The 12669-nt window shown below is 31.8% G+C and overlaps 1 protein-coding gene across 33 annotated transcripts in view; it reads left to right on the top strand.

Annotated features, from left to right (window-relative positions):
* ADGRL3 (adhesion G protein-coupled receptor L3) overlaps nucleotides 1-12669 on the top strand; it is a 912058-nt gene that overhangs the window by 346663 nt on the left and 552726 nt on the right. The gene's annotated exons all lie outside the window — the stretch shown is intronic.

The following is a 12669-nucleotide window of genomic DNA, read 5'->3' as shown; positions in this document are numbered from 1 at the left end:
TTCCTGAAACGTGCTAATATACTCATAAAAGACTGTATACATTGTTCATTTAGACATCTTGGTACTTATAGTATGAGTATGATAGGTAAGAAATGATCTATCTTCCTTTGCACAGTTTTATAAAACATCTAATTAGTCAATAAATAAGCAAAACAAATTCTGTACCACTTAGTATAATATTCATTTAATCCCTCTAAAAATTGCCAGATTAAAGTCTATACATATGTTACTTTTTCCCAATGTATTGTTTTCTATTGATTATCATTGGTCTTTGCCCTTAGATGAAAATGGCATATTACAGTCACTGTTACATATGTTAATGATAATTATAGCAAAGATAAAAGGACACAGCTGCACTTGCCGCTGCTTAGGAGGTCTCAGAGTGTTATAGTTTAGCAGGCAGCTGAAATGACCTTTTTAGCCTCCTTGGCTCACTTTAGGTTTTTAATTGACTATAGAAATCTACTATACTTTGTCAGTGATGCAGTTCTTAATTTGACTCATTCATATGTTTTAACATGAATTGCATTCTACTGTCAGTATAAAAAAAAGAATAAAATCACTTGTCTTTTGACATTTTCCCTAAAGTTCCCCTGCTTTCACAACTTTATTTCTAACAAATTGCTATAAGATTAGTGCTTTTTTGAAAAAATAAAAGTAAAATTATACAACCATCTCATTTTAAACAATGTAAATTTGTTAAATATTTCAGTTTTTTTCCTTAATTCTTATACTGATGTGACACTTGTACATTCACATACTTGAGCATGTATAATATTTTGTGATATGGGACAGTATAGGAATTATGTTCCTTTAAACAAATGCTTTTCTAATTGTCAGTGTACCTAAAGATGATTCTGCTTAGCCTTTTTGATATTATGAAAATGTCTCACTCATAAGGTTATTTGAAGATTAAATAAATAGGATATGTAAAAAATTTAGCACAGAACATGGCTGATAATTAAGTGACTGAACATGTTAATTTCCTTCATCATACTATCTACCCTTCCAGTGTATTTTTGTTCCAGTAAATTGTAACATCTAATAATTAGCTTACCCTGAGAGCTTCTTCATTTGATACTGATATTCAGGGAAAAAAAAACAAAAAAAACTCTAAGTATATGTACAGTTCATGTTTACAAAGTCAGTCTAAAGTTGTACTGTTAGAGCAAGGTAGGTTAAAAATAGCAGAAATACACATTGTAAGAAAGACTTTCTTTTCAGAGGTGCAGTTTCTAGTCTCCTAAACCTGACACCTACTATGTATCTCATGGGTCCAAAAGATCACTGAACCTTACACCATGATTCTTGAGTTGAGACCTGTATTGAACAAGCACAGATAAACACACATATAATCTCTTCAAGTAACTCTAATAAGTTTTTAAAAACTAATAAAGCAGAGAGAATACTGACCCTGGTATATAAAACTATATAAAATATTTTGACTAAAAAACTAATGTTTTCATTTTCTGTGAACTACTTTATATCATACCAGGCTAAACAATATAGAAACTTTCCACTTATAACTTTATTCTTATTACCTTGTGTAAGTATTTTAAAATTTTTCACCAGAGAAAATGCAAGTCAGTTTTAGCTGCCTTCTATGGAAGGCTTTCTCCATTGCCTTGTGATGCCACTTCAGACTTGTAAATGAAGGGCTCCATGCAAGTAGACTTTTGGAGTTCAGCTTGCTCATAAACAGGAAGTGTGTGTGCCTTTGATCAGTACAGAAATCTAATAGAATTAAGCATTTTTGGAGTCCCCATCAGTTCTGGCTTGAAGGAATACCGTATAGCATGATACCTGAGAGGGCTGAAATAAAATAGATGTCTTAGTAATAGAAGTATTCTTTTTTCTAAAACATCCCAGGATAGCATGTCCTTGCCTACTGTTGATGTGATGCCTAGCTATATTTGTTCTCCTGATGAGAGAGAATTAACTTTTCTGGATATGACCCGAATTCCTGGCCTTTTCCCCAGAGTAAATAATAATGATGACTACTTCCCTGGTAGCTCAGACAGTAAAGAATCCGCCTACAATGCAGGGGACTGGGGTTCGACCCCTAGATCGAGGAGATGACCTGGAGAAGGGAATGTCTACCCACTCCAGTGTTCTTGCCTGAAGAATTCCAAGGACAGTGGAGCCTGGCATGTTACAGTCCATGGAGTCGCAAAGAGTTGGACATGACTGAGTAACAAGGACATAGTGATTCAATGGCCATAAACTTTAAATGTATTGATACAATTAATTATCCCAGCGTTCTCATGGGTCTAATATTACTTGTTATTATCATCATTACCATTACCTTTTTATAGTGAAAGTATTGGGGTACCAAGTGACCAAACAACTTGACTAAAGTTGCACGTGAGACCCAGAGAGGTCTTAAAATGAAGGATTTAGCTTCTTGAGCTCTGGTCTTACTGCCAGTAAATAATCAGTTCCTGTTAAAGCCATTCTTCCCTGTAGAAAATTCCACATCAGCTCTCCTGGTTCTTGTGAACAGATGAGGTAAAAAGGTAGATTTCTGCCTCTTCCATGTTCTGGGCATAGACCGACTGGGCATAGACCTATCTGGTCTTAACAGATCTGAGATAAAATTTCAGTTCTACTGCCTACAAATTCTGTAACAGTTACTTGGTAAATTAGTTAACATATAACATTTATCATAGACTGTGATTCAGATGACTGTGCTAGCTAGCTGCTAAAGCTATGGTAATGAACAAGGGATTTTTAATTCTTCCTTCAAGCTTATAGTAATTTAGAAATTTGTAGGCCTGCTTTTCATCTGTAAGAATAAATACTTACTCCATGTGGGGTTATTTTAAGAAATGAATGTTATACACATAGTTCCTAACATAGTGCTTGTCACTCAGTAAATCTTTCTGTTTTATTTCCCTACCCCTAATTACTTTGAAATAGAGCTAAACCTCTCAGTATTAGATAAGGAAGATATACAATTATACTTATTCTTACCCTGAGAATTGAAGTCTTTTGCTACTAGAACCACAGGATTTTGGTTTTGCCAGAAAATTTTAATACTAGTATATAAACAAAATTATTGTCAAACTTATATAAAGACAATATATAATTGTCAGTATATTATAGTATATAATTCTCTATTGTCAGTGGTAGTAGTATGTAATTGTCAGTGATGCATTTTTGCATGATTCCTGCATGGGTAAAATTAGAAACTAAGCTAAATAATTAATTCTGAATAACATTTACATTAGTTGAGTAATCTCCCACATCATCCTAGATAGTCTGGCCAGTATTTTTTTATAGGAAAACAAACTTAAATTAGTATATCCACATTTTGTGTATATTTATATATATACAACTTTAAACTTAAGAAATGTCTCTGATTCTGTGTTTATCTGTCCATATTTTATGTCTCTGTGTACCTCTGTATTTCTATTTTTCTGTTTTCCATGATTGTGTCTCCTTCCTGTATAACCATAAAATCCTTATCTATAATGCAATGAGACCTGGCAGAAGGAAAGAGAAGTAGTGAAAGCAGATGGCTAGTTCTTTACTGTTAACTAATGTAGTGTTGCATGAAGATAAAAGACTTTTTTGTTCTAATGATGTGGTTGGGAGCAAGGGAAAAGAGAGGGATCAGAGAACAAAAATCCAGTGATAACATGAACACCTGGGACTCATCCTGACTGGCCGTAAAACAGTATCATGGTTCAGTGTACGACCCACACTAGGAGATCTGTCCTTGGAGGGACGTCACCCAAGCCATAATGGATTGGGAGTTGAGAAGGTGATTGCGATGCTCAAATATTTTAAGTGCATCTTATGTTAATTAAACCGTACTTAGCAAATGTGTCACAATGACAGAGATAGAAAACAGGATCATTGTAGCTTACTGTGTGTAAAAGGGAACAGTATTTTTAGTGAGTCTTTGCAGAAAAAAGTAGAATTTAAAAAATTATTTCATGAGCCACCATATATGTACTTTTTTTCCAAGTCTATTTTGTGTTGGTAAAGTTGAATGTGTATTTATGTATTAATGAACTTTAAAGCTAACAAGTTAATTATTATAAACAGTTCTTAGCAGGGACGAAACAATGATCAAACACATATATCTTGTACTATATGTTTCTATGTAATTTGCTTTATTAATAATCTATTTTAGTTACAGTAATAATGTGTCAATGATTTAAAATAATAATTCAAAATATTTTAACCTCTAATAATATGTGAAGCTTGAGAAAGTACCAAATTAAATTTTACCACAGAAAATAGTACCATATAAATTTTTTTATGAAGTCATGTTTTATTTATGGTGAAAAAGGTAGGTTGATGTCTAAGCTGTGCTTAGCTTTTTTTTTTCTTCTTTTCTAGAAATTAATCATCCTTTAAATGTTTATAATGCTTGCCAGCCTAGACAATTTGTAAATTTGCACTATGGTCAAATATCTGTATGGTCAAATATGTTATACTGAGAAATCTTTGTCATCATCATGATGCATGAGATTATTGAGAACACATCCAATAGCGTCTATTAATACATTAGCCACTTGGTACTGAAATTCAAAATAAATATTAATATATATTTCAAAAGTTAACTGTGCAGTCTCTGATACAGCAGTATCTACTACCCGTATGGACACCTGAAAGCTTTCCTTCGTAAGAATGTGTTTAGGAGCCTTCCCTATGCATTCGGTGTACAGTTGGCAATTGGAAAATAATTTTATTTTGCCTTTGAAAACCATGTTCTGTGAGAATTTTATTGTAGTGAGGCTCCTCTACAAGTAACAAATGTGTACTTTGAGAGCAAAGTAGTGTTTTCTATCTTCAGATTTTATGTACTGTGACTGTTTCTAGGGTTTAGGATCATGTATTATTTTTTGTGCTTCTTGGCTTTGGAGTAGACTCATTATACTAGGATGGTCATTGTGCACTTGATGTTGAATAAATTTCAAGTAATTTGATATGTAATATATAAGCATCTAATTATCTGTCTCCCTCTTCTTTGCATTGCTATTTATTTTCATTCTCAATGTACGAATAGTGCTCTTATATTTATAATTTCATGTAAATAGCTATAGGACATTTTTCATACAATTATTTCCTGCATTCAGATTGGAAAATAATTGCTAATGACCAATCAAAAAATTGAAATGCAATAGGAAAGAGTCTTATCATGCAAATAAGATGCTATATATCAATGTTATATTATGATCTATTTTAATTTGACAGTTTAGAATAAGGCCCTGTTGAAAACTAGGGTTGAGCCATTCTCTAATTTATTTCAGATTTTTAACTGATGAATTAAAAATAAAGCTTTTATTTTAATAATTGCATTTTTATTTTATTTGAATATATGTTTCTTTACCATCACAGCAGAACTAGTTTCTTTAATTATAAAAACTTGTCTTTGTTTCAGAAAAACTGTGTATGAATGATTTGACCAAAGGAGTTAGGCTAGCTAAGGATTTACAAGAGAAATATGCTGGTTGTATTTCCAAAAGTAACGGGTAGACATCTTCAAACAAAACTAGGCTCTCACAGTGACACTTAATAAACTTTTTGTGTTTATTTGATCTATGCACACTGTAGTTTGTCGTGGTATGAATGTCATGAAGTCAAAGTTATAGTTTGATAGAGTATAAGAACATAGTCTCGTCTATTTCTTTGTTTGACATTACCAGTGTCACCTATTTTAATGTCTAAGTAATCCCCCTCAAAGAAATTTAAATCAGAAGGTAAAAATTCAATAATCCCATGACCTGGTGGTATAATTAATACTAATGGTTGTTAGATATTTTTTGTAGTCATGAAAGTGCATATTTTTTAAAAGTAGAATCACTTTAGAAATAAGGGTTATATCTTTAATACTGATTTCACCTTAAAATTAAGACATTTCTAGCCCTTCACTAAAGTTTCAAAATATATGATACCATGTTATATGAAGGGATCATTGTTTATCTAACCATATATTACTGGCTCAGACTTGAAGGTCATTGATACATTACAATTACAAATTGTAGTATAAGAGAACATGGTTGTATATAAAATTTGACTGTATCTTTGTACCCATAGAAGAGAATCTCTTGATATTATGGAAGTAATAGAATGACTATATTTTTATTAATTCACAACTGTCTAAAATAAATGGTCATAAATGATCAAAACAACCTTGTTTATTATCACCACAATTTGTTTAAAATAATTCCACATTTTTGGCTACTATAATAATGAACAAAATATAAATAAGAGTAAATATTAAAATATTAAGATATAATTGTTATTTACAAGGGGATTATGATGCATTCAGAAAATTAATAATATGATGACTTTCTCAGAATTAATTAGAGCACTAAGTTTAGGTTTATGATTCATACATGCATATATGATTACATCACAATATAAATGAAATGCCTGAGTTACCTAGGGAATATAGGAGGAACTACATTAAACCTTTGAGAAGAAAACTGAGAAACTTCCTGTGAATTGTACCATGTTCCTGAATAAAAAAAGGGTAGGAACAGCAAAATTGTAAGTTATCTCCAAGTTAATTTTTATGTATGCTCACACAACTGCATTCAGAGTACTGATGTTAGCTTTTCTGTGTAGAAATTTAACAACATTATTCTAAAATATATATTGATATATATAGAATATTAAGCAAAATTTTACAAAAGTAGAAAGAGTAATAGGAAGATATAAATTTAACATATATATTATGAAAAAAAATTAATTAAGATATAATATCAAAATTAGGGTCATTGATCAATTGTGAAAATGAGATTCCTAAAACATCACTGCACTTTATATTTGTGTTGTAATTTTCAAAGAGTGACTCCTCAGAAAATAAAATATCTAAAAAAAAAAAAAAAAGAAAATCAAATATCTAAGACAAGAAAGAGTCAAATAAGGATCAAATCGATTGTGTGTGTATGTTTTTCCAATTATACATTATGAAACTTCTAGAGAAAGACTTCTTTGAGTTGCCTACTTTAATTTCCATTCTTAATGTATTAGATAGCATAAACTTTGGCTGTGGTCACAGTAGAATTCAAAATGAATAATAGCTTCTAGAGGATATTTTCTTGTTCACCAAACATTTCAAGAAAGTAAATGTTTCTGGTTGGACAGTGTGTGTGTGTGCGCACACGCGAGAGGGTCTCTGTGTATGAAGGACAGAGGGGATGCCATTCTCGTTCTCACAGTTATTTATAGACTCAGTCTATTAATGGCACAAAAGTTCCAATATCTTTCTGAGGCTCATTGTCATTCCTGTCCACGGAAGGAAGAAGAGTATTGGGAGGATTCCAGTGGGAGGTTCTTATATGGATATGCTTGGAAATAGTGCACATTACTTTTGCTTCCACTTCCATTAATTAAAACTCTGCCTCATAGTCACACCTATAAATAAGTCTGAAAATTGTAGTCCTCTTGTGATGAAGGAAGAGGAAAATATTTATAAAATATATTGTAGTTTTTTAAAAATTAGATTTGATGCATCAGTATCTTTTTAATGTATAAATCGGTATTTAAAATATCTTTACTGAGATATATTTCATATACCATAAAATTTACCCATTTAAAGTGCTTAGTTCAGTGGATTTTAGTGTTTGCATAGTTGTGCACCTTTTAGAATGTAATTAGTCTTCCAAAAAGAAATCCTATATCCATTAGTGGTCACATCCATCTTCCCCTTGGGAAGACCCAGTCCCTGACCATCACTAATCAATGTCTCTATGCATTTCCCTATTATAGACATTGCAACTTGCTTCTTTCATTTAGCATGATATTTTAAAAATTTATTTATACCATGGCATATATCAGTAGTTCTTGTTTTGTTTCCAAGTAACCTGTTGTATAAATATACCACATTATATTTACCTGTGGATGGAAATTTGGATTATTCCCCACTTTTTGGCTATTTTGTATAATGTGGTTATGAAAATTCATGCATAAATTGTTGTGTGGATGTTTTCACTTTTCTGGGGTATAAACCTAGGACTGGACTTGTTGAGTCACATGATTACTATATGCAACATTTTGAGGAAGTGCTAAACTACTTTCCAAAGTGGTTGCACAGTTATATGTTGAAAACATTAACATGAATGTTCTTACATTCTCAACTATACTTGTTACTGTCTTTTTTTAAAAATCAATCTGGTCAAAATGAAGTAGTATGTCATTGTTTTTTTTTTTTTTTTTTTTTTTGGACAAGCTTAATTATTTTTTTTTTTGCTACTCAGTAGTTTCTTTTTGGTGATCTATTTTAAATATAGTAGTTTGTACCTGTCAATCCTAAACTCCCAATCTTGATTTACATTTCTCTAATTCATAATCTTGAACCTATTTTCATGTACTTGGTTATTTGCATGTCTTACTTGAAGAAATATTATTTAATCATCTCTTTTTTATTTTTTGTTTCTAAGTATTCTTTATATAAATATATTTTTTGTAAAAAGATCACGGGGTACCATTGTTACAGCACATTTGGATTTAAGAAATCTTTAGATTGCATTTTCTAAGAGGCTTTTTGCTTGAATTTGCCCACCTAAATCTCAGCTATTTTAAATTCACTGTGAAATCATATATCATTTGTCTAGCCCCACTCTACCTGCTTTTTTACTTATGAATTCGTGTTCTAAAAATAGTTCATTAACTTGTTTTTTTATATGGTTGCAAAAACTATTAATTCACAATGATTGAAACTTTATTCTGATATGTGAATTGTATAGTGGTGAATGATACACAGAATAGTTAGGTAATTCATTGGATGCTTCTAGTTAGTTTCCAATTACTCCTCCTTAAGAAAATCATAAAGAACATTAAGCTTTAATTGTGATGGCCAAAAGCATTTCTATTTTTGTTCTAGTCTGAATTCTTCTACCAGATTCAGAAAATCCTCTTTTTTACATTTTTTGTATCTTGGCTCAAATTATAAACAGCATGTCTTTTATTTCCATAGACTTATTTTCTCTGATATGTTCTACAAACAATTCAATGCCTCTTTAAATCTCAAGAAAGTTATGTGATTTATTGTATCTGTCAAATCTACACGTTACTTAGTATCCTTTGAACTCACTCATATCACATCTTTAAACAAACAGAAAAAGATGAGAAATGGACAAGGACTTGAGGTATTATTTGGAAAAAATCCTAGTCAACTTGCACTATTTCAGTGCATTGGACTTATCTGAAATATAATTATTTTGGGAGAAAAGATTAGGACTAAATAAAGATAATGACTTATAAATATTACTACTGAACAGTTGTTACATTTTTAAGAAACCCTGAATAAAGGAAGATGTCATATTTAGAAAGTAATGCTTACATGAAGCCCAGAAACTGGTTTATAGTATTATTCAATTTAAACTGCTTTGAAATTCTAATTTGCATGGTTCTATTGAATGAAGTGAAAAGATTTCATGCCTTAGAATCTAATTTCAATCTAATTCTATTACTTCCAAGAAACATGACCTTAACCAATTTGAATCACAGTTTCCTTATTTGTTATAAGGGTAATTAGGCCTACTTTGCTGTAGTATGAGAATTAAGTAAAATAATGTATAGAAAGGCCTTAGCACCAAGCCTCACACATTTAATCTTGGGAAAATGTGGTCATTAAAACATACCTTTAAGAATTAGACCTAAAAACCAAATGACCTGGATAGTTAGCAAATTTTTAAATACTACACTGTCTTGGGTCACTTACTTTCCATAGTGTTTTTCAAAGACTGCATTGTATATTCTTAATCCCCAAATGTGACAGTTTCTCTAATTATGAGTCTACACATTTGTACACACATTCCATCATTATATTCAGGACTCACCCACTGGACTGTAACCCAGTCTTTAATGAGTTACTAATGAACATCTTAAGCTTAGATAAGCAGGAAAAAAAAAAGTTTGAGTGTTGAAAAACTATTCATTGTTAAGCCTGTTGCTTTTAATTAGTCTCTAAACCTAGTGAAGTTTCCTGTCTTTACTAATCTTCCCAGGTTTGAAGAAACTGAATAATAAGTGACACATGTACCCTCCCTTTGATATTATTAATGTAATGTGAAGTAAAAAGGGGTAAATACATTGAGCTGAATTAGAAAAAACATTGTTTGATAAAATACAAAAATAAAATAATATACAAATTCAAAATAGTATTTTACAATGATTCATTTTTTTTTCTGAGACTCTGATAACTTCAAAACCAGTTAATTTTGTTGTTGAATTAGAAAATAACAGATATCATGAGGAAAAAAGATCCAGACATGATTAGACCATGTAGATGAAAAAAAAAAAAAATCCTCTATATGGATGAAAGAAGAAACAGCTTTTACATATTACTGCTTCTCTCCAAGCTGTTAGAGATACTGTGAAAGTAGTGATCACAGGCACTACCTGAATTCGATCAGGACTATTATTTTCTGTAGCTCTTGTTATAAATCAACAATGGTGGTGACTGTTTAGCAATGATCCATTTTAAAAATTCCTTTTGATATTGAAGTTGGTGAAACCATGCAGACCTTAAGGACACATGATTAAATAATGAAGACAGATAATACATAAAATTCAAAGCAACAGGCTGACACGATGTTCCCTCCAGGGAGCACTCATATTTGCTTAAAGGGAACCCTTTTATATTAGTCACAGTGGCTCAGGATAGTTGGGAGAGCTGAGAAAACCCAGATGTTTTACGGGTTATACACTGTTGTAAGAGGCAGACTTGACCTCGTGTCTACACACACAAATTAAAAATCAGCATGTCAATTTTTAAAAGTGAGAGTCCAATAATAATCACACTCTCTCTATATACATCAAAATATAAAAACATAGCCAGTTGTTTTGACCTGTGAGCCTATTAGCATGTCTGCTTTCTTGTGAACCAACATTTAGGCATCCATTTTGTATATGTGCTGAGGATGGGGTTGACTGGTAAAAGTTCCTTATTATTTGAAAAATAATCCATAAAATGTTTTCATTCTTCTCAACTACCTTCAGAAATGCCAGTTATGATTAGCTTAGGATGGGGAGAATGTACTCACTAACAAGACAGATCTCTGTCAAAATATGTATAATTTTTTGCTGTTTTTTTTTTCCCTACATGTCAAGTACAGGTGTCAATGGGATTAAGGTAAAGTGCCTCATTACTATAGTTATAAAGATTTTCAAAGAAATTATTTAGGACATTCTGAGGGCACATTTTCTGTACCATTAAAATGTTAACACTCTGTAAGAGGAGAGAAGAGGAAGGGAAATTAAAAGAATATTTGTATTCTGCAAAGAATAAATTCCAGAGTTATATTTTTGTTATCATGAATTGAAATCTGTTTGCATTATGTTTACAAAGAGACAGTTGTGACAGTTTATTTAATTTAAATGAAAATAATGTCCTTTCAAGAGCTGATTTTTTTTTTTTTTTACAAATTTGTATCAGTACCAGAATTTTATTCTCTACTTATTCATTTTAACAAATATTTGAGATATTTCTATTGCAGTATTTCAGAGTAAGCAACCATTACAGTGAACCACAATTTTTCATTTATTTTTAGAACATAGAAGGTACCATGGTTGAAAGACAATTAAAAATAATCTTTTAATGTTGTTTCTTTTGTTTTTTAACACTGGGAATTTAATTTCCCTTTAGCTTTATTCATAACAGGTGTTTGCTTTTCCCACTAGTCAGGATGTCTTATATAGCTTTCAGAACTTGAATATTCAGTCTTTTGATGAAAGTTTAAAACATTTAAAAGTGTTTTATTTTCATGTAACAAGCTCTGTTTTATAAAAGAGCGAGAAACTCAGTTTGAAAGGAAAGTTGTATATACACATAGAGCTTATGAACACTACATAAGACAAGCATTAGAAGAATCTGTTGAGTTAAATAATATATGCATATACTCTAAAGGTTGCTTCATCATATACAGGTAGAAAATTCATCACTTCTGAGCCATTTCTTCTAAGACCCAGAATTAAATCAGAGTGTTCTCTGTATTAGAACTTCCATGATGTAGTTTCTACCTGATAGTTTTACCTTAGTCAGGTAGAATTGGAACATTTATGACAATTGTTAGAGATTACTTAGTTGCTGTTAAATTGCTAAGTCGTATCTGACTCTTTGCCACCTGTGGACAGCAGCACTACAGGCTTCCCTGTCCTTCACCATCTCCCAGAGTTTGCTCAGCTTCATGTCCCTTCAGTCAGTGAAGATCTCTAACCATTTCATCCTCTGTAGCCCTCTTCTCCTTTTGCCTTCAATCTTTGCCAACATCAGGGTCTCCAATGAGTCAATTCTTCACATCAGGTGGTCAAAGTATTAGAGCTTCAGCTACAACGTCAGTGCTTCCAATGAGTATTCAGGGTTGGTTTCCTTTAGGATTGACTAGTTTGATTTCTTTACAGTCCAAGGGACTCTCAAGAGTCAAAAGACTCTCCAGCACCACAATTTGAAATCATCAATTCTTTGGTGCTCAGCCTTCTTTATGGTCTGAGTCTTATATCCATACATGACTACTGGACAAATCATAGTTTTGACTGCATGGACCTTTGTAAGCAAGGTGATGTCTTTACTTTCTAGGTTTGTTATAGCTTTCCTTCCAGGGAGCAGGTGTCTTTAAATTCATGGCTGTACTCACTGTCTACAATCATTTTGGAGCCCAAGGAAATAAAATCTGTTACAGCTTCCACTTTTCCCCATCCATTTGT

Source organism: Odocoileus virginianus, chromosome 29 (assembly GCF_023699985.2).
Source record: "Odocoileus virginianus isolate 20LAN1187 ecotype Illinois chromosome 29, Ovbor_1.2, whole genome shotgun sequence".
Taxonomy (NCBI): Eukaryota; Metazoa; Chordata; class Mammalia; order Artiodactyla; family Cervidae; genus Odocoileus; species Odocoileus virginianus.
This window is presented reverse-complemented; position numbering and strand designations above follow the sequence as displayed.